This window comes from Chionomys nivalis, chromosome 9 (genome assembly GCF_950005125.1).
Source record: "Chionomys nivalis chromosome 9, mChiNiv1.1, whole genome shotgun sequence".
Lineage (NCBI taxonomy): Eukaryota > Metazoa > Chordata > Mammalia > Rodentia > Cricetidae > Chionomys > Chionomys nivalis.
Genome location: NC_080094.1, coordinates 28676564 through 28704403, shown reverse-complemented (window position 1 = coordinate 28704403; position 27840 = coordinate 28676564).

Here is a 27840-nt window from a genome sequence, read left to right as displayed (position 1 = left end):
GAATCATCCAAAAAGAGGGAGCCTCAAGTGAGAAAATGCCTCCATAAAGTCAGGCTGCTGACAAACCTGTGGGGCATTTTCTTATTGGTTGATGGGAAGGGCAGCCCATTGTGGGTGGGGCCACCCCTCGGATGGAGTTCCTGGGTTGTAAAAGAAAGCAGACTGAGCAAGTCCATAAACAGTACCCTTCCATGGACCCTGCATCAGCTCCTGCCTCCGGGTTCTTGTTCGAGTTCCTGCTGACTTCCTTCAGTGATGAATAGCGGTGATGAAGCCTCTTTCTTCCACAAGTTGCTTTGATCATGGTGTTTCCCCACAACAACAGTAACTCTAGCTAGGACAGGGGCTAAAAACATTGCTGAGTGTGAAGACCTGAGTTTGGATCCCAGTCAAGTAAAAAGCTGTGACTGTCTACCCATGCAAGTGCCTGTAACCTCAGCACAGAGAGCAGGGCAGGAGAGGACAGCCAGGAGAATTGCTGGGCCTTGCTGGCCACCAGCATAGCTACCAATTGAGTAAAAGACTGTTTCCCTAGGGAAATCAGTGGATAGTGAGAGAGCAGGACATCAAACTTCCTCTTAAAGACTCTGAATATGTGAGTGTACACACACACACACACAAGTGAGAAAAGGCTGGGAAACAGAGGTACTTGAAAAGCCATGACTGCTAACCATGTGTGACCATTTGGAGAGACCCTCAGACAGAAAAAGAACACTAGGGAAACACCAAGAAATGTCTATTAAGGTGCCAGTATAAATGTTTGAATAATGATATGTTGTGGGAGCTGTGGGCTGTGTTCCTGCCACCCCAGCTCCTGGTAGCCTGGCTAGCTTATGCCCCGAAATAACAACACACAAACTGTATTCTTTTAAACACTGCTTGGCCCATTAGCTCTAGCCCTTACTGGCTAATTCTCATATCCCGATCAACCCATCTCTAATAGTCTGTGTAGCACCAGTCTTACTGGGAAAGATTCAGCATGTCTGACCTGGCGGCTGGCTGCATCGTGTCTGCCTCTGAGAGGAGCTGCCCTGCATCTGAGCTCACTTCCTCTTCCTCCCAGCATTCTGTTCTGTTTACTCCACCCACCTAAAGCCTGGCCTATCAAATGGGCCAAAGCAGTTTCTTTATTAGCCAATGACCTTCTTCCATCAATAATATATTAATATTGGTTTGTTAATTATGATAAGTGCATTATAAGATGGTACTGAAAGGAGAAACACAATAAGGCAGTGTATGAGAATTTTCAATGCTACTTTTGAAAGTTTCCTCTAAATCTAAAGCTATCCTAAAAGAAAGAGCTTCTGTTAAAAGACATGGTCCCATCCCATATTTATTGTGATATTTCTATAACAGTCAGGTTATGGATTTATCCTAGATGTCCATCAGTAGATGAATGAAGAATGAAAGTGTGGTATATAAACAATGGGGTATTATTCAGCCATAAAATAAAATGAAATTATGTTATTTTCAGAAAAATGTATAGAACCAGATATCATTGTGCTGAGCAAACTAGGAAATATCTGAAAGACAAATACCATGTGTTTTCATATGCAGAATCTAGACTCTACATTGTTGGTTTTGTCTAAGGCAGGGTGTCACCTACGTAGCTCAGGCTGGCTGGACCTCACTGTGTAGTTCAGACTGGCCTTTCCCTTGCAGGATTCCTCCTACCCCTTTCTTCAGTGTCTTGGGATTACAAGTGTGTGTGTACATATCTGATCTTATAATTTAGATATTTTTTTTGTCAAAATGAACAAGCAGACAAAACCATGAAGATAGATGAAGGACTATTTCAAAAAAAAAGAAGACAAGGCACAAGAAGGAGCTAAAAAGGGTAATAATAATAAATGCTATCAAGATGCTTAATATTATTAGGAAACTTAGTATTTCATACAACTATCATATGCTAGTAAAATACAACTGTACTAAATTAAAACTACATAATTAGGGTTATGGTGAAATTCAGGGAGAGCAAAGGCAAGTCTGGTGATCAGAGTTTAATTCCAGAACCTGTGTAAGGGTGGACGAAGAAACTAACTCACAAAGTTGTCCTCTGATGGCTTTGTCTGTGCCTCTCCACACACACACTGCACACAAATGTGGCATACACACAATCTGTAAAAGTTAACTAAAATTATGCAATTAAAATGTCATGTTAAAATTGAGTTTATATTTAACAAATAGTAATTTTAAAATGTAATTGGTATGTTGAATCAATTTTAACAATTTTATCAATATCATTCTTAAATTTGCCTTTTGCAAAATATACAAAGATGTGCTAGTTAGCACAAAAGGAAAGTTCCGGCCTCATTTTCTAAATTAAGTGGTTTGTTCTCACAACTCCTTTCCCTTTGAGCAGTTGGTGGACCCAGTACCATCCTACTGAGTCTGTCAGCATTTTACAACACCATGTTTCCTGTCTCTGCATTCAGCAAGACTGAGATCAAGCGAAAGCAATTTACCTGCTATTTCCAGAATACTGGGTCATCTACAGCAAGGCCGTCATCTACCCACCAGAGGCTCACTTCCCAAGATTTGCTTCAAATGTCATGGTCAGAAATTAAACACGGTCTGTCTTTACATGGTCAGAAACTTAAAGCTGGTAGACTCTAAATCCTGCCCAGTCACAAAGTGATCCCACCTTGCCAGGCTTGCCTATAAATCCCCAATTCAGGCCCATCACCCCCTCATTCTCACAGGCCACTGAGATGACAGAGGTGGCACTCTCTCATGCCCCAGTAGAACTAAGAAACTGTGTTTGCTTTGTGAGTGGTTTCATAAGAGGTCTTTAGGGAGCTGACAGCGAAAGTCAAGATTGGGGCCAAAGAGCTCAGCCTTGTTTTTGAACAATAACTTAGTATCTTCCACTCCCACAACCCCACATTTCGGGTAAACATAGAGAACCACAGTCCTATTTCTGCCTGGGAGTGTCAAATTGGTGTGTGTTTCTTCTGCGGAGACAAGGAAACATCTATTCACTCCAGAGAGAGCACTGGTGACAGACCAAAGAAGCTTCCTCTCGAATCCAGGTTGGTGAACCAATGAGTTTCACTAAAATTACTTGCAGGAACATGGGCAATTTATGGATGGCTAACCCACCAAAGAAGTCTCCCTTCCTGAGTCATGTTAACTATCTATATATACCCAGGAAGGGGTGGGGGTCTCACGGACCCCTCCCCCTTCTCCATGAGGAACCCAATCTTGGGTGGGTCTCAGGCAGGTGATCACAGCTGTTGAGAGTTCAAGAGAACTCTTCCTCCCTCTCTCCCTCCCTCCCTCTCTCCCTCCCTCCCTCTCTTTCTCCCTCTCTTCCTCCCGCTCCTCCTCCTCCTGCCTCTCTCTTCACAGAATCCCCTGAGTTTGGACCATAAAACCAGTTTGTCCTTCAGTCAAGGAGCTAACCTAGGCTGGAGGGAGCCTTCCCTCCCCCAACACACCTGGCAAGCCGCCAGCCTTCAGCTGCTGCCTGTGTTTGCTGTGAAGCCACCCACTTCTCCAATGCAGCCAACACAAGACTCTGAGGCTCGGGCCTAATTTCAGCCTTGTCAGGCCATTGTGCCATTGCCATTCATCCGTGGCCGGCCTGTGTCAAGTCAGGGCCACCCTGGATGTATTCTCCAGCCAGAGTTTCAAGGTTTTGGTTTTCTCAGCTTACCACCTCACTCCACCCAGGACGCAACAGTCAAATAGAGGATATCAAGTCACAGACTTCCTCCTGCCTTGCCTCTCGTCCCTCTGCAGTGCCCCCCTGACAGAGACACAAGATGGTTCCTTTCCCTGCAGTGCTGGGATTTCTTTTCTGCCCCAGCTCCTTCTACTGAGGTAGCATGAAGCCTGTGACAGACATAGGGATGTCTCTCAGATACCCTTCAAGAAAGGAACGGTTATCCAAACAATAGAGTGCAGTGCTTAGCTGTTTACCCTCTGCTTTGGTTTAGGTTTCTATGGGTGTAATAAAATACCATGACAAAGAACAAGTTGGGGCAGGAAAGGGGGTATGTTAGCTCCCAGTCCCACATCACAGGCAATCATGCAGGGGAGTCAGAGCAGGAACTCAAAGAGTTCAGGAACCAGGAGGCAGGAGCTGATGCAGAGGCTGTGGGGGAGTGCTGCTTACTGGCTTATTCAACCTGCTTTGTTATACACCAAGGACCACCAGCCCAGAGTGGAAAATGCCCCACAGACTGAGTTCCACAGGCAAATCTAGTGGGGGCATTTTCTAAACTGAGTTTCCTTCATCACCGATGATGCTAGCTTGTGTCAGGTTAACAGAAAAGTAACCAACACACCACCACTGATTGGCTGGGCATTTGATGTGAGCCTGATGGGTGGTGCTTGAATAATGATGGAGTGAGACAGTAGCTTAAAGTCTAGAGCACTCCCTTCCAACATGACCGCTTTATGGGCTAACCTTACAATGGAGGTCTTTGTGTCTTATTGTGGTGTATCTGAGAGGTCTCCTTCCAAGCTTTCCTTTCCTCTCCTCAGCTCACAGACCTTTTTTATGTTCTGATACTATGTGTCCTGTCTACTTCTGCTATGTCTCCACTTTGTCTTCCGCAGGTATTGACCCTAATACATTTCTTTTTCTTTTGCCTTCATAGTGATATCCACTTCCTGAGGACACACCCACCTCCACTCCCAATGATCAGTCATGATGGGGCTTGACAACAGAGTTTATGAAAAAAACAGGCGAGAACTCCATAAATATATACAGTTCACCCTCCCGAGAAAAGTAAATCTGTGCTGGACATTTTTCTTTGGCTTTCCAGATGTGCCCCATCTTTTCCCACCCACTTGGTCCTTAACTGTCTATGCCATCTGCTCTCTTCCCTTCTCTCACTGCTGCTTAGACAGTAGGAATCATCAATGGGATACTGGAAAGTGACAGAGAAGGACATTCAAAAGCGCTCTTCTTAGCTTTCTTTCCATTAAGTCTCCATGGACTGTCGGTGTTCCCTATTGAAAGCTGTATCTCTTACCACCGAGTATAGTCACTTTCTGCCCTATCAGGCCCAATTATGTAACAGCTCCCCGTGTGGCTGGATCTGGGTACTGCACCATTGCCAGAAGTCCCCCCAACACTTCTCACACTTCCAGGACATCGTCTAACTAAACCATAATTTTAGAGCATCCAGATCCACTTAGAACAAAAACAACAAAGAAAACTGTTATGCTTAAATATCTTACTCGGACATGTAGAAGAAAAAATACAATTGCAAGCAGATCAATAGAAGTATTGATGTAACTATTGAAAGGAAGTCTATTTGAACTTTGCTACAGAATTATTGGTAACATTTGACACCACAAGAACAAAAAGTATAACCAATGGTCATATTTGTGCTTATCAAAATTTAGCATATTACCTAATGTTTTCTTTTAAAATACTATCCGGGGGCACAAGATTCTCAGGTTTAAAGAAGGGAGCCCTGGTTAAGGTGATTATTTTCAACTTTTGAACAAATATCCCCATATTCAGAGGGATTGAAATTTCTCTCACACATCATATTGTGGACTGAGCAAGGTAATTCAAGACAGCATTTCTAAAACATTTTTTTAAATTTCTTTTACAGTACCTTTGAGAAGTTAAAAAAAAAAAGGTTATGAACTATCTCTGTAGACACACTCTAAATATGGCCATGTTCACAAAACAGATCTGTAATTTCAAAGGGTTTTGAAAAAGTTTGTGCCTCATTGGCTTTGTGCCTCAAGTCACAAACTACTGATCTCCAGAGCAGTAGGGGAACAGGATAACTAGAGGAGACTGTGTTTAGTGGGCCACAACTTGATACAGACTCACAAATATGTGTGGCGCACACACATTCAGATCTACATAACTATGTAAAGAAAGATAAACAGACATAGTACATATAGTTTTTCAGCTCTTCCCGTCTGTGTATGTATGTGTGTATGTGTCATAAATGTCATTTTAGCGAACTTATATTTCAAAATACATGTTATCATTGCAGAGGTTTATGATTATAGATTAAGTTCCATGTTTTTCAACAAATCTTTGTAATATTTACCAAAATTTGAGTGTTTTCACCAGAGTACATATCCTATGCCTCTAAACCCTTGTCTGAGAGCCCCATCAGCTCTGGGTTCCTTCTCAGCTTTTGAACCATCACTGATAAACAGAAAGGGTTGGAAAGGAAAGTATGTTGGTCAAGTTCCCAAGAAGAATGAATATGATTGGATGAACACATACATTAAAAATAATTATTTTTTATTTATTTTTAGTTGAAAAATTTCCGCCTCCTCCCATTTCCCTCCCCTTCCTCCATCCCCTTCCCCCTCCCTCTTCAGTCCAAAGAGCAGTCAGGGTTCCCTGCCCTGTGGGAAGTCCAAGGTCCTCCCCCCTCCATCCAGGTCTAGGAAGGTGAGCATCCTAACAGACTAGGCTCCCACAAAGCCAGAACATGCAGTAGGATCAAAACCCAGTGCCATTGCCCTTGGCTTCTCAGTCAGCCCTCCTTGTCCGACACATTCAGAGAGTACGGTTTGCTCATAGGCTCCATCAGTCCCCGACTTTAGGTTGGGGTCTCAGCAGCTGCCGTAACCCCACTGCAGTCTTTCACTGTGAAAACGGACAGCCTGGTAGTTGATCAGTTGGCAAGGCTGGGTGCTTCAGCAGGCTCGGTCTGACACTGGAAACCTGGAAGGTTTCTGGAGAGCTGGTGGTGCTTAGTCAACAATGCTGGAAACCAGGATGTTGGGAACCATGGAGAACTCAGCAGCAGCACCAGCAGCAGAACCAGAGCAAATCAGCTCATTTGCATTACAGAAGGCCAGAGAAGTGAAGACAGCAATGGTCTTTTACCACACCCTCTTTTCTTTTCTGGGATGCTACAGGAAGGTGCCTCCCACACTCAGGATAGGACGTGCCACTTACCACATCAATTAAGGTAGTTAGGACAATTTTTTAGGTAGGGATCCCTACTCAGGTGATTCTAATTTGTGGCAAGTTGATGTCAAAAACAACCATCACAAAGAGTGACTTTGATGACTTCCCTTCCCTATTAAAATATCTTTTTTTGTTTTGTTTTGTTTCTCAAGACAGGGGTTCTCTGTGTTGCCATATTGGCTCTCCTGGAACTCACATTTTAGACCAGGCTGGCCTCAACCTCATGAAGATCCGCCTGCCTCTGCCTCCCAAGAGCTGGGATAAAGGAGTGTGCCACCACCATCTGGCTCTGTTAAGGTATCTTAACCATTTTTAAGATCTCATACCTGTTCTTCCCTTCCTAGTCATTGTCCAGGTGTCCAGCGTGTGGGCAGACACTCATTTTGCTCCACCCCTTTGTCAGCCTCACAAGGCCACTGCTTATCATTCTGAGTGCTTACTGACAACAGACAACTTGTTCTTTTTTTCTTCTTGAAGGAGTGCCTGAGCTCTCTACCACAGGGTGTGAGGACACACTCCCATCTGGGCCCCTTCTTTTCTATTTATTCCCTCTATGCACACCAATGGCGCCAAGTCACTGCTATTTCTCAATGCCACATGTCTTTTAGCCTCCTCGTCTTTGCATATCTATCTACCTTGTGTCTTGACTTTCACCTGCTAGAGCAAGGCCTACTCCTCTCTGAAGTCTTCGTCTAATAAATGTCACACACACTCTCAGAAGTCCCCAGGGGTAACCCTCAGCCAAAGCCATCCCTGTTTTCTGTCACTGCCTAACATCTTGCTTCTTTAACAACATACATTATAGGGCAGGAAACCAACCCATTCCTCTACATTTCCGTTTCTACCAGAAAGGTGTGTTCTCTGAGGTGGGGCCAGATGTTTAACCATTTCTAATGGTTCAGCTGCCTTCCTGCTGCTTACCATATGACAGACACCACAGATGGACAGATGCATTTCAACATCTGCTTAAAGGAAGTGAAGCTCACTAATTGTCCTTACATGCACCTTAAAACAAAAAGCCAACTAATCATATTAAATAACGTTTTTCGCATTCTAACATCTATATGGATTAGGTTGTGACTCTCCAAATGACAGGGCTAGCCAGGAATTAATCAGGAAGGGATGAAATTTCTGTTGTGACTGGGAATTCCTAAGGCTCAACTCAGCACCAAATTCCCACCTTGGTCCTTTGCATATATCCAGGTACAGTGGTTTGGATCTGAGATATTCTCAAGGGTTTCATCCTCAGGAAGATGCTATTAGGAGGCTGTAAAGTCTTTCGGGGTGGTGCCTAGTGAGAGTTCTTTGGGTCTTAGGGGTACAGTCTTAAGGAGATGTTGGCCCCTTGGTCTGTTTTAATCTCATTCTTTGCTTCTTGGTTGCCATAAAATGAGCAACTTTAGCCACGCTGCTCTCCCACCATGATGTACTTACTGCCTCATCGCAGGCTCAAGAGAGATAAGATCAACCTACTGAGCACTGGAGATTTCCAATGCTGTGAGCCACCTAACCTTTTCTTTTCGGCAAGTTGATTCATCTCATGTATTTGTTACAGTAGCAGAATGCTAACACACTACACCTATTCTCTGTTTCTCTGTTTCTCTCTCTCTCTCTCTCTCTCTCTAAATATATATATATATATATATGTGTATATATATATACACTAATACAGATTTCTATGCATGTGCAATGCATATTTGCATTCAGACGTATAGGCACATGTATAAATGTCCAAGGATGTTAATGCCTGAGAATGACCAAGAGGGCACCTTGTAGAGACACACTTAAAAAGTACTTACTTTCTTCTGTGCACTAAACTATTTAGCATGTGAATGAAGTGTATCATGCAGACAGGTACATTCACAATAGAGATAGAGATTATAGATACACTGAACTATAAAGGGACGTGGAAATTTGCTGGGCTTCTTGGTGAAATTTTCACTTTACCGTCTGCTCTCCCACCATGTGCTTGCTACTTCATCCCCATTTTCCTAGCCCTACTCTCCTTCGCTGTGTAAGTAACACAAATTCACTTCTAGGGAGGTGGGTTGTTATAAACAACAGGATTCCTTCTGGGTGAGAAGCAACTAGAAAAAAAATGGTGACACCAGTCAAAGAGGCTCTGGCCTTGGGAGTAGAGGTCAAAGAACACACAAAAGGGAGCATTCAGATTTGCATCGCATTGTGATTGGAGACGAGCTGGTGTTAGGTTACTGCTCTGTGAAATGCTAAGTCAGGTTTACCTTTTGGAGTAAAGAGGGCTTGCACTAAAGACTTAAAATTTTCTCCCAATTGACCTGCAGATTTATCTGCAAATCAGTGCATCCACACACTCTCACACACAAACATATACACACATATACATATATGCTTATAACTTGTATGCAATTTCTTCAAAAAGTAAACTATCTAAATCTATACATGTGTGCACACAAACACAAGATCACACACAACGCTTATGTACACACACAACCATACACAGATATTGTCTTCATTAATATCCCTAAATTTGTCCCAACTAAAAACTGGACTGATGTTCTAACAAACTTAAGAAAAGCCTTCTTCTTTTAACTCCAGTGCTAACTGCTTCATTAAAGGTCACAGATCTTTCCTTCTTTCTTTCTATTACTTGTATTGAATCTGTTCTTTGACAATTTCATATCTGTGTACATTGCATTCTGATTTCCTTCATCTCCTCCTTCCCTTACCTCCCTAACATTCTTGGTAATGCTCCTTCTTCCCTACAACCCCTAGTCCATGGTCCTATCTTATGTTTATTTGTAACCCACCTGCTGTAACCAGGGACATCTGTGTGACCTTGAGTTTGTAACAATCTACTGGAGCCAGAGGAAACAGGGAGATTCTGGATTAGGTGCAGTCACAGACTGTGTCTAACTAAGGTAGATTAGACTCACCAAGCAATTAGATTGTTAGAACAACTCAGTTAACACCAAAGGAATTCCATAGTCTTCTAATGCAACACGTGTGTCCGTAAATCCAAGAAACGGCACGGCAACCTTCCTCTCCCCAGGAGAGAGAAGAATTCTAGAAGGCCCCACTCCACTTGTAAAATAAATAGTTAATGCTACATAAAGAGAAGCAAAAGCAAACCCAAGCAGGCCCTTGGAGGTAAATCCAGAGTCGACTTACAACTTGGGAGGTCATCACACGGTTTGAAGAACTGAGAGCAAGTATCTGAGCTGATTGAAACTCTCTTTCCTGTGTTAATCATGGACAGAGCAGGGATGGAAACCACTGGTCACAAAAGTAGAAAATGAGGAGCAAAAATAAGGCAAACAGTAAGGAACACAGCTGAAAAAAAAGACCAAACACGTCCAACATTCATTTAGATGCAAAAATTTAAATCTGTGTTTCACCCAGCCTTCTGCGAGCATTCAGGAGAAACACTTCCTGTCACTGTGGCCCTGGGACTCACAAAGCAGTGCAGTAGACAAGAGGCCAGGAGCCCAGGCATCCAGCTCTTCCCTGTAGATACTGCGTTAGTCATTTGTTCTGGTCACCTGATCCCTGAGTGTCTGTGATCTTCTTTATATATGACTGAGCCGAATAAGTTCATGGTTCCAACACCCTTCTAGTCTTTGAACTTTCCCTCTTTATCCCCCAGAGTTCTTCACTTGGTTATGCCATCAGAAGAAATGTTCAAACATTTGTTTCCTGGCTTCTTACTTTGACAAGTCTTAGCCTTTTTGAGTCCATACACAATATTTCTGGGGGAAAAAAGTATTCAGAATCAGTGAAGTAAGAAACTATAGTAGACCATCCATGGGTAATCTGAGCCCATTACCCTACAGAGCTAATTTCAAGATAATCGGCAAATCACACCCTGAGCTGAGGATGTGTGTGAGTGGCAGAATATTTATGAAGCATAAGTGAGTGCCTGGGGTCTCTCATGCATAATACAATAGCAAAAATGAAGTAAATAGATCAAGTATCTTGTTTTGAGGTGCTAAGATGGACAGTAAAAAAAAATTACTAACTTAAGATAGAAGTCATTCTAAAAGTTTGATAATAGTTCTGCTATTTTTATATATTTTATAAATATATTTATAAATATAAGTTTTATATATTTTATAAATATAATATTTCAAATCTAGGTGAATGTTTAATAATTTGCTATATTTTATTATCATTTTTAGCATAGTACTATGCCCTCAGGGTGTAGCATACATGGATTGAGTGTCTGTGTGATTCCCACATCCATGCAATGAAGGCCTAACCCTGACTGACAATATTAGGAGAGGGGGCCTTTGGGAAGGTACCTAGGTTTGATGATACCACAACAGGCCCCTGTGATAAAATGAGTTGTCTATAAAGAAGAGAGAGGGAGACCTAAGCTTTTCTGTCCATCATGTGAGGACACAACAAGGAGGTGGCCACCCCAGCTCAGGACTCTTCCCACAGTCTAGCAGCTTTAATCTTGGATTTCACAGCTTTCAAAGCTGTAGGAAAGGATGCCTACATGTTTAAAAACTGTCCATCCATGGTACTTGGTTATAGCAACCTGACCTATGGCTATGTCGGTAAACAGTTTCCAGCGTTAGAACTGAACACTTTTCATGGGTCTTAAAAAAAAATAGGCAAAGGATTATCTATGTAAGATGGAGAAAACAGGTCCTGGGGAGCCCGCACAATAAAGCGCAGATGCTGAGTTGTGGGCTGGAAGTATCCTTGCACTTCCGGGAGCATCCTAGATATCGACCCCTCCTCATTTTTTTCAGGAGGATGAAAAGGTGAGTCATAGGAGATGGGCATGGACACATGCCTTAACTCTTCTTCTTAGATGTTTCTTCATCCCTAGTAGGACCTATAAGGGAAATCTCATGAGTATTGCAAGGGTTCCTTTTGTCTGGGTGGTTTTAGAACCACTTTTATCTTCTAAATAAAATGTATTTGTTAGGTTAATAGCCTATCACATAATAAAGAAGGAGTTCCTGTTTTGATATCACTGAGTCATTCGAACTCATACATCGATATGTAACCACTAGCCCTGATTTGGAAGAAACCTACACACTTACTGCTATCATCTCTCAGGGTTCTGCAATTTGCCTGGATTCAGCTGTTCATTTCTCATTTGGGATCTTAGTCCTGTTTGTTTTCTGTTGCTGTAACTGAAATGGTTTGCTGGGTTTATGGCTCTGAAGGCTAGCAAGTCCAAGAGCCCACAGTGCTGGGACCCCATGAGGGCCTTTGTGCTGCCTCAAAACATAGTAGAGAATTGCATTGTGCAATGCAACTGAGCAGATGTACTCTGATTTCTCTTCCTCTTAGAAAATCACAGATGCCACACTGGAATCTCCTTCCAGTGGCCTTTTTTACTTCTAAATGCCTCCTAAGTGGCCCACTTCTAAACTCCATTAAGCTGTGACTTTGGGGATAAGAGTCACACATGTAGAAACCATCAGAGGGTGAATAGAGCCAACTCATGGGAAGACTCAAGCATCTGGGCTCATCAAGAGTCCTTATCTATACAGATTGCGGCCCACTGCAATCTCCTGGTATATGTTCTAAGAAAGCATGCTGAATGGGGACGATCACCCTTTATAATATATCCTTAGACGTTCACATAGTAGTCCTCCTACCTTATCTTAGTTAGGGTTTCTATTACTGTGAAGAGACACCATGACCACAGAAACTCTTACAAAGGAAAACATTTAATTGGAATGGGACAGTTTCTGAGGTTAAACTGGGAGTACAAGTTATGAAAGGTTTGTGTTGATTCTTAGTCACAGCTAAGTTTCCCTGCAGTGGTTAGATGGGCCTGAAGACTGGGGGTGAGGAGTGGCAGGGTGTGTGTGTGTGTGTGTGTGTGTGTGTGTGTGTGTGTGTGAACGCACGCACGAGCACCATGACATTGGGTCTGATGAGCTCACCTGGACTGAGTCTCAGAATCAGTGACCATGAAAGGGTCCCACAGAGCAAAAGTAGCAGCAAGCTCCTTGTGTCCAGATGCCCCAGGTCATCATGGACTGTCAGGCCCTGGTGCCACTCAGAGAAAGCAAGGCTGGAAGGTGAGTCCAGTTTCCTGCCTGGTCCTGCTGACAGGCTCCAGTCAGCCTTGTCTCAAGGAGAGCTTGTTCAATTGAACTCTCAGCTCCCTAAATTGGCTCATTCCCCTACCAGAGAAAACAGCCCTATTATAAACACACAAAACTAGAGTTAGGAGGGGGCGGGGGTCTCCAGGCTCTTGCCTAAGTCTGGCCTCAGAATTGACTTTTCTGTCAAGTGAGAACACAGAGCTTTGCTTTGACTTCTCCTGTGTGCTTTGGCAGTTTCGGCATGGCTGTAAAATTTATCCAGGGGAAAACTGGCATTTATCTTGGGTTCACTTGCACTGGGCTAAACTGATAAACAGATGGGGGTTGGCCAGGCCATGGCTAATTTGGTTAGCACTTTACAAAATACAAATGTCACCTTTATTTCTGCAGGGATTATTTATTGCTAATTGGGAAGTTATTGGTTCTGTTAGATTCTGACAGGATAGTTCACGCTGGTTGAAAACCATCTACTTCCTGGTTTTTGTGAAGCAATATCCATTATAAAGGGAAGGGAGTGTGCTACCCTGGGTGGGAAGATCTGACATTGATAAACAATAAAAGAGTAAAATGATCTTACTGGGTCTGCATATGCGCACAAAGAGCACTATCTGTAAGGCTGTGGAAAAAAAAAGGAGAGAAAGGGAGAAAAAAGAAAAGAAAGAAATCCACAAGATCTGAGGGAAGCTTGCAGAGGAGGCCAGAATCCAGAACAATGTCCTTCCCTCCGTCTCCGGACTTTTTTTCTTTTGTGTCCGGCTAAAGGCAGTGGGAGGATCAGAGACCTCATCCTGGCTCTGTTTACTTTGGGAACAATCGGTGATATATGAATAATAATGCCTCCCTCTGACCATGACTAATTGAATTGCAGTGAGCACGGTGCCTGGTCAGGGGCTTTGCTGGCCAGTCCATCACGCCATTTCTCAAGTAGCTCGGGACAGTGATTGATGGCCTGGGTCCTTCCAACGAGCACCCTTGAACACCTAAGAGCCGGGGTGTGAACCTGCATTCCAAGTTTCTATTAACCAGGGCCTCAGGGAGCCGTTGCTGGCGGGAGTCAGCCCTAAAACCGGTAACGAGAAGGGCAACTGAAGGGAGAGGAAACCTTCTTACCCGGCTTCTTACTCATACCTGACTTTAGGAGAATCTCAGGCTTGGGAATGGGTAGCAAAATATCCTACCAAGGCCCACCAGGTCACCATGAGATTGTTTCCGCTGCAACTGACCCTATTAACATTCTGGGGAGAGGTAGGAGGTTGGAGTGCTGGCCTGGGGGTGGGGGGCGGGAGCGAGCGCGGGGAGAAAGTGGCAGACCAAGATGTGTCTTGCAAGAGGATATTTAGGAGACCGCTTAAGCTAGTGTGCAATTGGAAGCAATTCTACAGCCACGTCTATAACCTAACAATGGAGAGCCCGGGACCCTAACTTGGCCCGAGGCTGTCTGCGCTGTGTTTACACAGCGAACCCGCAGCTGGGTCCCTGGCTCCGCCGGACTTTGTTGTCACAGCATGAAGGTGACCTAAGTGACCTGCCGCCTCAGTCTCTAGGGAGGCTTGGTGCAGTGGAAGTCCCCCACTGGGAGGGTCACAGCCATCCCTCTCAGGTGCATTTAGTAGGGCCAAGCCCTGTGTAGGCACCTTTTCATCCTAGCTGTGCCTGCTGCGCCGGCCAAGCTGGGGGACAGATGCTGACTGGAAGGGACCTTGCACGGGACACCAATGCTGAAACCTCTGGAGAAGCAGAGGACAGACCAAAGGACTTTGTACTTGCTTGATATTGAAAATCCTAAACGGTTAAATTCCTTCATGCAAGCTCAGAGCAAATGTCTCACCCGCCTCTATGTGTTAACAACTACTAGACAGTATGCCACCAGAGAGTTAAATCTCATTTACGAATAACATATGTTTATACCCAAGTTGAACATTATAGGTGTAACTGAGGTATCCCATTCTCGTTTTTTTTTTAAAAAAAAAAAAAACTTTTTAAAATAAATATCCAAATGATTACTATTTTTACATTGTTTATTTTGTCTGTAAGCTGGCTATAATCTATTTATCAGTCTAACTGGCTACTAGCTAACAGTTCAGCTATCCATCTATGAATGTACCTACCATCTGTCTGACTAGTTGAGGGGATTGTGTGCTCTGAGAAAGCAGCCCCTTCTTTGGGTGACTGAGGGAAATGGGGTACAGTCCCACGCTACTTTGGGTCTCTTAAGCCAAGCAGAAAAGTTATTGCTTTCTGCTTTGTATATCTTACTTCCTAACCCCACTTGACCAAACAGACAAGATATTCAAGGAAAATAATCATTTCCCTACGCTTATAGCCACATGTGAAATATTTCTAATCCCTTACATTAAAACTGTGAGAGCCTTTTAGCCCCTGTCTTCCAATCCCCAGTCCATCCTGCTAAACAAACAGTCTGACCACCCGGCGTGGGCCACACTCCTGGGGTTAAGATATTCCACCCAAAATCCCCTCACTCTTTCTTCGCTGATATTCATGGCCACTATTCTTGTGCTTTGAATACCAAACAAAGGGAGAGAGAACTGGCTTAGTGGCTGCACAAGTAAGGGAAAGGGATGGGCAAGGCAGTGCATTTACCCCTCTGTTCCTGTTTAGAGTATAAATATTCCAAACCCTCACCCAGGATCCACGTTCGTCCTGTCATTAGGAAGTAACAAAATGTATTAATAAGAGAAGGCAGAAGCCAACCTAATTTCTAGAAAGATTGCAGAGGACAGCCTATCTGGGCTCTGAGACTATGCCCAAATTATAACCACCACCTTCTAGTGACCTCTGGTGATCTCTGGTGCAAGGAGCAAATTGTGCCTTATGATGGAGGGGCTTCAGATAAAACCATCACATATTCTAGCTTCGCATGCTGGGCCTAGACAGTGTCTACAGGTCCCTCTTTTAGTGCATGAGAATAATGCTTGAGGGGGCATTTAGAGAGAAAACGAACAAAGATCTAGGGGAGAGATAATTACGAAGAGGGATACACACACACAAAAAAAAGCAAAGAGTAACAGTAAGATAAGCCAGCTGGATGGGCAGTGGTTGCACCTGCCTTTAATCACAACACTTGGGAGTCAGAGGCAGACAGATCTCTGTGAGTTCGAGGCCAGCCTGGTCTATAAGAGCTAGTTCCAAGACAGGCCTCAAAGCTACAGAGAAACCTTGTCTCAAAAAACCAGAGAGAGAGAGAGAAAGAGAGAGAGAGAGAGGGAGGGAGGGAGGGAGGGAGAGAGAGCGAGAGAGGGAGAGAGAGAGGAGCCAGCTGAAAATCCTTGGGCTTAGTTATCACTGGGGCTGGACTTAGTTTCCAAACCCTGTAAGGCTGTGCACCCTGTGAGCCCTTAATGATCAAGAGGCAAAGCCAAGTTGCCTTTGAAATGCTTCTACTGTCAAAAGCAAATGGCATTAGTTCCTTCAGACTATGAAGAAGCGATGCTTCCCACAGGCTGAGTGCTTGATACTTCTAATCATCCACAAATATGCCACTTCTCCCAATAATCTAGCAAGAGGCTATCATCATTTCAGCACTATAGATGAGGCAACCAGGAACAGAAGGGTCAAGCACATGCCCAGTACATCTGACCCCAGCCTCCTCTGCATTTCATTAACTCAGATCAGTCCTCTGGGCCCTGATTACAGTACTAATTGGATTCCTCCATCCTTGCCATGAACGGCTGTTCTGAAAATATTCTTCCCTAGGACTTGAACTATAGTGAACACAGCTGATAAGGCCCAGTGAGGTCGTGTGGGAAACCCCTGCTCTCTGAGATGCTGGTCCCTGGCAATGTAACACAGGCAAGACTCAGGAGGTCAAAGGCAGATTTCTCTGCCTCACAGTGGCATAGAAATCTGGGACTCCTAAAGCAACTGCCTCCCAGGCAGCAACAAGTACAATTCAATGACATGTTTGATAAGATGAAATAACTTTTCTGATAGTTTAATTATAAACTGTATGCAAGTGCATCTTTTTATCACCTAGCAATTCTGTGTATGTGTGCATGCACACGCGCGTGTTTATTCCACAGAAAATACATAGCTTTGCAAAGGTCTGTTTAAGAATAAACACCATGGTTTCATCAAAATGTGCAAAGAGAAAGCACCAGATACATACTTCAAAGAGAATTGTTAAGATAAACTATTTGCATATGTGTATCTGCTGAAAACAACAAAATACCTCTGTGTTTGCTAAAGTGGAAAACTGCCCAAGATAATTTAAGTAAAAAACTATACACATATGTCATCTTTTATAGACAATTGTTTTATAAACTGTAATTATACCAGGATATCAGGGAAAAGGCAAATATCCTAACTAATCAGAAATTGTTATGTCTGTAAATAGAGTCAAATGGGATAGATTCTTCCTACATTATGTCAGATAGTATTCTTTATATATATGTATGTGTTTATAGAGGCATATATATGTATATGCATATATACACACATGCATACACACACTTGTGCACGCATGCATGCATGCAGCCTCTTAGTATGTAGTCTAGGCTGCTCTTAAACTTGTGACTCTCTGCCTCAGCCTGCTGGATGCTGGGATTGCAGGTATCCATCTCTCATACAGCTGGACTATTGCTTTCTTAATGAGTCTGTATGTTTAACAGACAAAAAACAAATTTCAAAGTTATTATTTATTGTTTTGGCTTAAAGGTGTAGCTCAGTGGTAAAGTGCCTGTCAAACCTGTTAAGCAAGCATAAGACCTTTCAGTAATGGGGGAAAAGTTATTGTTTTACCTGGCAGATACTCAGTGACTACCTGAGGGGACGAGAGGAAGCCCTAAGTGAATGCAATCCTGAGTGGATGTGTATTGTTGACATGGGCACAATCATGCCCAGGATCTCAATGCTTCAGTCCCAGGGGAATGGAAAATCCTTCCCCTGGTGAAGCTCGGAGGAATGGCAAAGCCCTCCTCTGGTCCTAGTGCAAATATTAACAGTGTGTGCAGATGATGTCCACTGTAGCTTTCTCATCCCTGGGTGTTTATGACCTCAAACTGCTTCCCTACAAAGACTGCTCTTACCAAGATTGACCAAACCTGCCTCCTCGTTTATATACCATAACTCCCACTTCCTTGATTCAACTGTATGCAGAAGCTCCTCCCTGTTAAACTTACATAATAAACACTCTGACCTCCCTGGGTACTACAGCTTCACCATCGGAGAACCCAGACCACCCAGTCCCAGATTTCTGAGTGAATGATTGTCATTTCTTCAGTCCCTCACTGTCCCAGTCAGATCAAATTCCTAGATCTATGCAGAGTTCAGCATTCTCAATACCATCTACCAATCTTACTTTAAGATAGTTCCTTTTGAAGTCATTTAAACTAGCAAGCTGGGTTCTTAAGAGTTCTTTGCAATTAGACAAAATAATGATCCCCTGTTCCTGCCTCTTCTCCATACCTGTTCTTTAATCCTGTTTTCCTCTTGTTTTGACATCTGTCAATATTCCAATGAAGCTCCTTGTCATTATCCACGAATAGATATCTGTGAACTAACCTCAACTCAAAGATCTTTTCTCAACCCCAAATTAACTCTAAGTCACTTAGAAATGTGCATCACATCTCCAAAACAGTGAATTGCCCCAGGGACTGTCTGCAACTGAGGCTGGACAAGGCTGCACTCTGCCATCATGTCTAGCTCACACACTGTGACTGGGATCTTTCCCACTGTCCACTCAATGCTGTGTTTGTGTGTCTTTGGACTTTTTGATAGTGATGATATGGTTTCAAGTGGCCTCCAAAGTGGTATGAACTGCTACCTAGGTCTCCAGAGTTCAAGAAATCTGGGATTTGCCTTACAGAAAACAATGCATTTTAAATTAACTTCATCCAGTCATGAATTGTAGGGCTGTTTGCCATGAGTTGATTCTAGACGAATTAAGTGTACATAAAAAAATAAGGTTTCTCCTTAATTAATTAAACATAAAGTCTCTTAAAATCAAGCTATGCTTGTTTGGTTTGCTTTGAGACTAGAATTGAACCCAGGGCCTCCAGCATACTAGGCAAGTTCTCTACCACTAAGCTACATCCATCCCAAAGCTGTGCATTATCAACTTATGGAAAGTTTTAACAGAAGCTGACAGAAGCCAATCCTGACTTTGAAGGGAAGAAATGGCCCTTGTCATGCCTTAAATCTGAAGTGTCCCCTAAAAATTCCCATTTTGAACATATATATTCCTCAATATATAACATTTTGGGGAGACTGTGGGACATCTGAGAGATGGGTCATACATAGTTTGCAGAAGTAGGTCACTGGGTTCAGGGCTTTGGAAATGATTACCACATGTATACCATCCTAAACACAACCAATCTTGTCTAAACGTTATTCCTAGCCTCTGGTTGTGGCTTCTCACCTCTGTTTCCTGGTCTGCAAGTGAAGTGAACAACCTTCATCACATTCTCCCATCGCTGTAAGCTGAGCTAACATGAGATACCTTCCTCTCCACGATGGACTGAAACACTCTAAACCCACAAGCCAAAATAAATCTCTCCTTCCTTAAATGGTTGCTGTGCAGTGTTTTGATCACGGTCACACAAAAGCAATTGATACATTCCATAGATACTAACTCAGTGTTTGCCACAACTGTGCAGGACACAATTTTTGTGTAAGGCTAATTGTTGTAGAGTTGGCTTTCTATATTCCCAGCCACCATGGTCACAGATTTAATCAACAAAAGATGGGAGCTGCTTGGTAGAAGTCTCCTCTAAACTGAATCTAGGAAGACTCTGAGAGGCAAAGATGCCAACAGCAGAGTAAAGGCTTTTTCTCTAAATGATAGAGGTAACTATTTATACCATGCTTACATTGCATTGCGAATTATAAATTATCTAGATAGCATTCAAATTTCATAGGAAGTTGTGTATAAAGTAATACAAACACTCTTCTATTTTTTACAAGAGGCTTAAGTATTCATGGATTAGTGTGATCTAGGGATCCTTGTGGAATGAGGCTTGGAACCAATGCCCTAATGAGTCCAAAGGACTGTTTCAGTCTGGACAATATGGCTGCATAAAGGGTCAAATGTTTTCCTAGTTAGTTCCAGCTATCACCTTGACACATCCCAGAATAATCTGTGGGGAGTTTCAACTGGAGGATTGTCTTGATTAGAATGTCTTATGGGCATGTCTATGGGCCATTTTATTGATTGTTAATTGTAATACAGGGCTCAGTTCCCTTTGGGCAATACCATCTCTGGGCAGGTGGGTCTAGGCTTTTCAAGGAAGTTTGCTGAACCTGACCCAGAGAGCAAACCTGTAAGCAGTGTTATTTTGTGGTTCTGCTTCAGGTTCCTGGTTTGAGTTCTTGCCCTGACTTCTCTTGGTGATAGATTATTACCTAGATATAAGTCAAACAAACCTCCTCCACGTTGCTGTTGGTCGTGGTGATTATCACAGCAACAGAAAACAAACTAAGACAGAGGTTAAGCACCATCTCAGAGCATACATTGCCTTGTGAAACCCAGCAATTGTATCTCCAGGACAAGAGTTCTTCTCAGGGAAGGGAAGGCAAACCAGTGGCTCACTCAGGAGCACACAAAGAGGAGGAAAGTGATGCCGCATCATGACGTTCAAGACCTGGAGAAATGGAGAGATCCTCTGCCCTCCATGAATGGTACACAGACCTCTCATGGTGTTATGTTATGTCTCCTTGGTATTAGTAGTGGTATCCAGATCCAGTTAGTACCAACCATTGATACCTAGAGCCTGGGCTTGCCTCTCTGTGTAATCAAAGTCTCCCTGCTCACACTGTATTGACCTTGAAGGTTGTCCCCTATAGTCGACAGGTAGAAACACCTAAAAAGACAGTGATGAAGGATGCTGAGACAATCCCAAAGGAAAGGGCTGGAGCTGTCTCTTGACCACTTGTTAATTATGGCGGTGAGAGTCTGCATGAGAGGGTTTGCTCTGAGACTCATTTTCAGAATAACTTACAGCTAACCTTCATCACATCATACTTGCTGGCAGACTCAGGAGAGTTAGGTGGCAGTAGATTGGTTTAACTTGTTTGACATTCTCTACTTAGAGATCCCCTTTCTGGCCACATAGCATCCACTGTGGCCTTGAAAATCTCTTTAAATCCATCTCCTAGCTTTAGAGTTAGTGAAATACAAATAAAGTGGCAAAAAGTTCCCTGCAAATGTTCTGAGACTTGTCTAATCAGTTCACCTGAGTGTCCTTCAGTGTCTGCACCCAGATGGGACATCTCTCCGTGTATTCCATCACCTACAATAGAAACCTAGAAATTGGTGGAGCGTAAAGCTATTACTAGTAAATTTGTATTTGCATTTTTATAGTTTTCAAGTCTAAAGTCAGGCAAGCTAATACGAATTAATATTCTCTTGCATGCAAAAAGTACATCTTATGTCTTGTTGTACATTTGGGTTGTCAATATTTTCGTTTCTCAATGAAAGGGGAAAATGAATGAAAATTAAATCTTGTCTATAAAGAGTTGGGCTTTTAAACTTTATATTAGCAAATGTCAAACAAGTGTTTTGTATATGAAACACTCCATCTTATTATATTTCAGTTTTGTAACAGGGTCTGACTTTATATCCTTTGATGGCATGAAACTCACTGTATAGACCAGGTTTAAACACATAAAGATCTACCTTCTTCGTATTTGGATTAAAGATACCACCACACCCAACCAGAAAGATTCCTTTTTAAATACCTCCAGGTTTATGGAATGAGGATAATTAGGGTCCTCTGACCAAATAAAAAGTCAGAGGTCTTGGAGAGCTAGCAAGCCCTCCCTACTGAAAGGTCGCTCTGAACTATAGCAATGTGGGGGTGGCCACAACTGTGAGGAAGATGCTGTCATCAGGTGGCTAGTGACTCTCTGAGGAGCATTGAGAGGCGCTATGGATCAAGCACGGAGTGCTGGTTCAAACTCTGACCCAAACAAAAGTACCTCCTTAAAGAGACACCATCACACATTCCCACACCTTTCCATCATCAGTTCTTTCTTCCTTTTATCCTAACTGCTGACTTCTGGAATAAGTGAAGTATGTATTTGTTAGAAAATTTTTCTATTTGCATAATGGGAAGAAAATAACTACTTTTAGCCTAAAGAATTATAATAAAGAGAAAATAATATTGTTACTCTGATAACATCTAAAACAATTTGTATATTAGATAGATTCTGTCCGTTATAAAAATCATGGTTTACGACTTGGGTACAAAAAAATTTAAAGCCTTATTATGAATGATACAATGCCAAAATTACGCCGCCTAAATTTTACCACAGTTCTCTCTGGTGAGTCACCCACACAGAAGCAGTGTGCCCTTAATGATACAATGCCAAAATTAAATGTGCTTGTTGATGTCTGTGTTACTCCTGTAGAGGTACTTCCCAGATGATCTATTTGTCTGGTCTCTCACCAAGGCCTTGATGAGTTTGACAGTGTCCTCTCTAGATCAGAGCATCCTTAGAAATCACTATCATGGAGGCCTATAGATGACTCAATTAAAGATAAAACGATCAGCCATGGTCACTGACAAAAGGAAGGATGCAATAAGAGGAAAATGACTCTGTGCTCTAACTTTTCAGTTGCCTCCATTCAAATATCCAGTCGAAGTCACAGGTCTCCTAATTTGAACTGGTTTACTCAGCCCACGTATAGACGCTGAAATCCTGGCCAACCCGTTTTGCATGACAATTGTAGGTCTGTGTACATTCCATAACTTAACTCCCCTGTAAAATTTCCACAGGGAAATCAGCATCTGCCTGGATATTTATTTGTTTGTTTTGTGAAGTCAGGTGGACTGTCTGTGTTTATCAACTGGGCCTGGCTTGCATATATATTGCAGATAAGGACAAATCAGGATAGCACTTAGAATGCTGTGTCTTTGGATGCTGTCTTGTTTCTTAATATTTCTGTGATTGGGAGGGAGGCGGAGAAGAGACAGAGAGAGGGAAGGATGGAAGAAAACACTATTGCAGCTTGCAGTTCTTTTTTCCTCTCAAAGGAAGCTCTGCTTCTTCTCTCCAGTATAGAGAGAAGAGTGTGTATTTTTGAAGAGAACATAGCACTCCTGCATTTTGCTTCAAATAACATGAATGAGATGAGACAAAGGACACTGGGCTGTGCTGTACATGCAAAACTACAGTGTCTCATTCTTATGACATTAGATTGCCATGCAGCCTCTGAGAGGTAGCTGTTCAAAATTCCTGCTACTCTCCCAAGCCAAAAGGTGGGCAGCCCAGGGTTTCAATTCAGCAAATGTTTATTAAATATTCCTATCTGAGCTAGATCAGGATTGTGTGTTCTTTTTTTCCTCAAGAGACATAGAATATGATAGAAAAACAATTACCTATGTATACAAATAATTAAAGTTAATTATACGTGATGGGTCAAAAAGTTCTGAAAAAAAAAACTGGCATATATAGTATATAAAAGTAGTGATGTCAAGCGGTTGAAATCACTTGTAAAAGCTTGGAAAGATATCCTAGGTGAATCTCTCCTGTGATGGGCTTTGAGTTGATAAGGAGAAGATTAAAAAGACCATTTCCAGCCCAGGGAACAGCAGGCAGGAAAGAATAGTATATGTAGGTACACTATCGAGGCAGATGATGGACAACATGCTCACCCCCATACCCTGATTCAAATATAAATGAGAAAGAGTAGGTTCTTTTACCCCCTCCCACCAAAAAAATGTTAGAAACTAAGAGACACAAAGTCAGGGACTCAAAATTTCTGCAAGACTAACACATTGGACAAAAGTAGAATACTGTCCAAAGCAAAGACGAGGATCTGTTGATTAACATAGCCTTGCCTCTTTTGGAGGATGGAGTCATAGAAGGGGGCTGAAGCTCTGATGTGGCTGTGAGCAATGGTAAAAAAAAAAAAGACATAGGGTGCTCAAGGGTGATAACTTTAGGTAGCTTGAGAGGCTGAACAAGAAAAGATTCTGCCTTCATTGCCTGTACCAAACTACAGGCAACAAAAGAGAGCACTGTGAGGTGAATCTGCAAGGCGAGGCTAAGACAGGGGAATTTGGTGGTGGGGGTAACATTGTTGATGCCAGGAGGCAGTCAGAGACCCACTCTTGAAAGGGGGGCATGAGCCTACCATTTGATACCCAAGTTGCAGCATGAGGAGCAGGTAGGACAGACAGGCTTCTTCAGTATAAGTAAATGGGGAATTTCAAATTTGGGGACACGGGCAACCAAGATTGTGTAACACTTCTACAGTCTGAATCTTGAATGTGTCCCCAAGGTCCATGTGTTGACCATTGATGTGTTGTACTTTTAGGGATGATGCAATTGTTAGTAGGTAAGGGGAATAGCGGGGCGGGGGGGATGTCAGGCTACTGGGAACAGACCCTGGAAGGGTATCAGGACATTGCCCCTCTGGTCTTGATCTTTCTGCTTCTAGATGTGGTGGTAATGGGTCTCCTCTCCCACATGCTCCTTCTACAATGTTTTGTGTCCAAAGCAACAAGGCCCATGTGACCCTGGACTGAATCCTTCTGAAACCATGAGTTAAAACAAACCCTTTCTCTTATTAAGTTGATGATCTCAGAAATTTTGTCACAGTAATGGGAATCTAGCTAACAGATGCCCAAAGGCAAATGTCATAATGACTAAGATCAAAAACACTGATGACAGCTTATGTTGGAGAGGATGTGGAGTAAGGAGAACACTTCTCCATTGCTGATGGGATTGCAAACTTGTACAACCACTTTGGAAATCAGTAAGGTGGTTTTTCAGAAAATTGGGAATCAATCTATCTCAAGACCCAGCAGTGCCACTCTTGGGCATATACCCAAAGGTTGCACAATCATTTGCACAAGGACATTTGCTCAACTGTGTTTATGGCAGCATTATTTGCAATAGCCAGAATCTGGAAACAACCAGATGTCCATCAATCAAAGAATGGATAAAGAAAATTGATACATTTACAAAATGGAATGTGTGGTAAGAAAAAAAAACAATAAAAAACAAAAACAAAAAAATCTTGAAAGTTGCAGGCAAATGGATGAAACTTAAAAAAAAAAAATAATCTGCATGAGGTAACCCAGGCGCAGAAAGACAAGCATGGTATGTATTCACACTTAAGTGGATATTAGATGTAAAGCAAAAAATAACCAAGCTACAATTCACAATCCCAGAGAAACTAAGTAAAAGAGGGGGACCTTAAGACGGACACACAAGGAGGGGCCCAGGAAGGAAAATATTTAAGCTCTCCTGGGTAAACTGGGAGGGGATAGAAGGGAGGGGATGAAGGAATGGGAACATGAAGGATCAAGAAGACTGAGTTGGGGGAAGAGAGGATTGGGGAGAGCCATGAAAGAGATATCTTGATAGAGGGAGACTTTATGGGGTTAGGGAGAAACCAGGTGTTAGAGAAATTCTCAGTAATTCATAAGGATGAACCTAGCTAAGACTCCTAGCAATAGTGGAGAGGGTGTCTGAAAGCGCCTTACACTTTAATCATATTAGTGACTATCCTAATTGTCATCAGAGAACCTACATCCAGTAACTGATGGAAGCAGATGCAGTGACCCACAGCCAAGCACTGGGCTGAGCTCCTAGAGTTCAGTTGAAGAGAGGAAGGAGGGATCATGTGAACATGGGGGGGTCAAGAGCATGATGGGGGAAACCACAGAGACAGCTGACCCAGGCTAGCGGGAGCCACAGATTCTAGACTGACGGCTGGGGGAATTGTATGTGGGTGACAGTTGTATGGTTTGATCTGTTGGGGGGTGAGTGGCAGTTGCAACAGGGACCTATTGCAGGTGCATGAACTAGCTTTTTGGAGCCCATTCCAGTTGGTGGGAATACCATGCTCAGTCTTGATACAGCGGAGAGGGGGAGGGACTTGGTCCTGCCTCAAGTTGGTATCCTAAACCTTGTTGACTCCCCAAGGAAGGCCTTACCCTCTCTAAGGAGTGGATGAGGGATGGTAAAGGGGGAAGGGAGTGGGAGAAGGAGAGGGAGGGGGAACTGGGGTTAATATATAAAATGAAAAGTACATTTTTAAAGTAAAAAAAAAATGGTAAAAGAAGAATAAGGAGAAGGAAAAGGAAGAAAAAAAGACAGCCAGGGAAGAATGTTGACTCTAGAACCTTCGAACACCACATAAAGAATCTCAGTTGTCCTAAAATGTGTAGATAAGGAAGGATACTAATGGGAGGTCAGGGTCTGGAGTTAGTTTTGGAGGCCTAGGCAAAGTCCATGAGAATCTGCAAACTATAGAGGTGAGTTGTAAAATATAAGTAGTCTTGAGAATGCATGCTTCTCCATATCTGTAACTGAGCTGGCTTTTTTTTTTTTTTTGGTTTTTCGTGACAGGGTTTCTCTGTAGCTTTGGTGCTTGTTCCGGAACTAGCTCTTATAGACCAGGCTGGCCTCGAACTCCCGGAGATCCGCCTGCCTCTGCCTCCCGAGTGCTGGGATTAAAGGCGTGTGCCACCACAGCCCGGCTGAGCTGGCTTTTTAACAAGAGGAAAGTCAAAATCAAAATCTCTCCACAGGAATAGTGGAGAGATTCCTTTTAGGACATAATAAAGAGAAGCCATAGAAGAGAAGAAAATACAGCCCATAAATGAGACTCCAGAACCGTTATCCAGGGACAAGCTGCAATAAAAACAGATACAGTGACTCACAAATTCCCAAGATGGACGCAAGCATGAGGGTGTGGGACAAGAAGAGCAAACAGAAGCTTGACAGAAGCCTGAGCTGGAAGCAGGTTCCAGCAAAGCACATGCATAGAAATTCAGAAGTCTGTGCCCACCTGCCACCACATTCCAAGAGCAAGACAGAAAACCAAAGGCTCAGCGAGTAAGATGTGGAACATACTAGGGTCCCGCAAGTGCTAAGGAGAGAAGCCAGTTGGTTGTTTTAAGAATAACTAACAACAAATAACTCACAAAAAAACAGAATAAAGGGTATTTCTGAGTCATAGAAATACAGTAGAAACAATATATTCAAGACCTAATTTTACATTTTTTGTAGGCATCACATCACTTTTAAGAGCATTAAAGACAAGGTAAAATAATTTTAAGAATTTCACTTAACCATTGTATCCAAAATATTTTCATTTCACTATGCAATTTGTCTAGTAACAAAACATTTGGCACTCTTCTTTCTGAGTCTTTGAACTACAGCAGGTTTTTGACACTGGGGACATCTCTGTTTGGCTACTTTTATTTTGAGTGTTCAAAACAGCCATATGTGACTGATAGTAACTGTAGATTAACAGGTTCAGTTTATTTCAACATAGTAGGAGAATGGATAAAATAACTCTCTGCTGAGGTCTTATTTGGAAAGAGAAACATATACTAAACAACCATAAGATGAAAAGTATAGTCAACTTAAATGCAGTATGGGCAATTATAGCACTAATGACTAAATAATAAAAATAATATGCTCAGTTTTCCATGCATTGCAAAAGCATCTGAAACACAGAGGACTTGGCCAATTCAGGAAAAGCCTGTGTGAGTACATACCCACTCCAGTCACCAGTTAATAGGAAGGAATGAGATTCAATCAGTAAAATCAGTGCATGCTTAGATTTAGATTTAATGAAAAGAAAGAAAAGATCAGAAAAGACAATGCCCTGATTCAGGCCCATGACTACAAAAAAAAAAAAAAGTAGACATTGATAATAAGAAGGGCAGTGGGAGTGAAGAGGAAGATGAAGAGCTCCCTGGGTGGAAACCATACAGCTTTTCATGGATGTTGGCCTCTGGAGACACAGAGAGCAGAGAAAGATGGCCCAGTCAGATTTTCTGAAGGACGGTTGGAGATGAATGTGCCTAGTGCAGGCTAGATGAGTGTGGAGGTTGGGGGGGGGGGACCCTTCCAAAAGTCCACATGGGCAAGAGCAAAGAAAAGAACCAAAGTTGA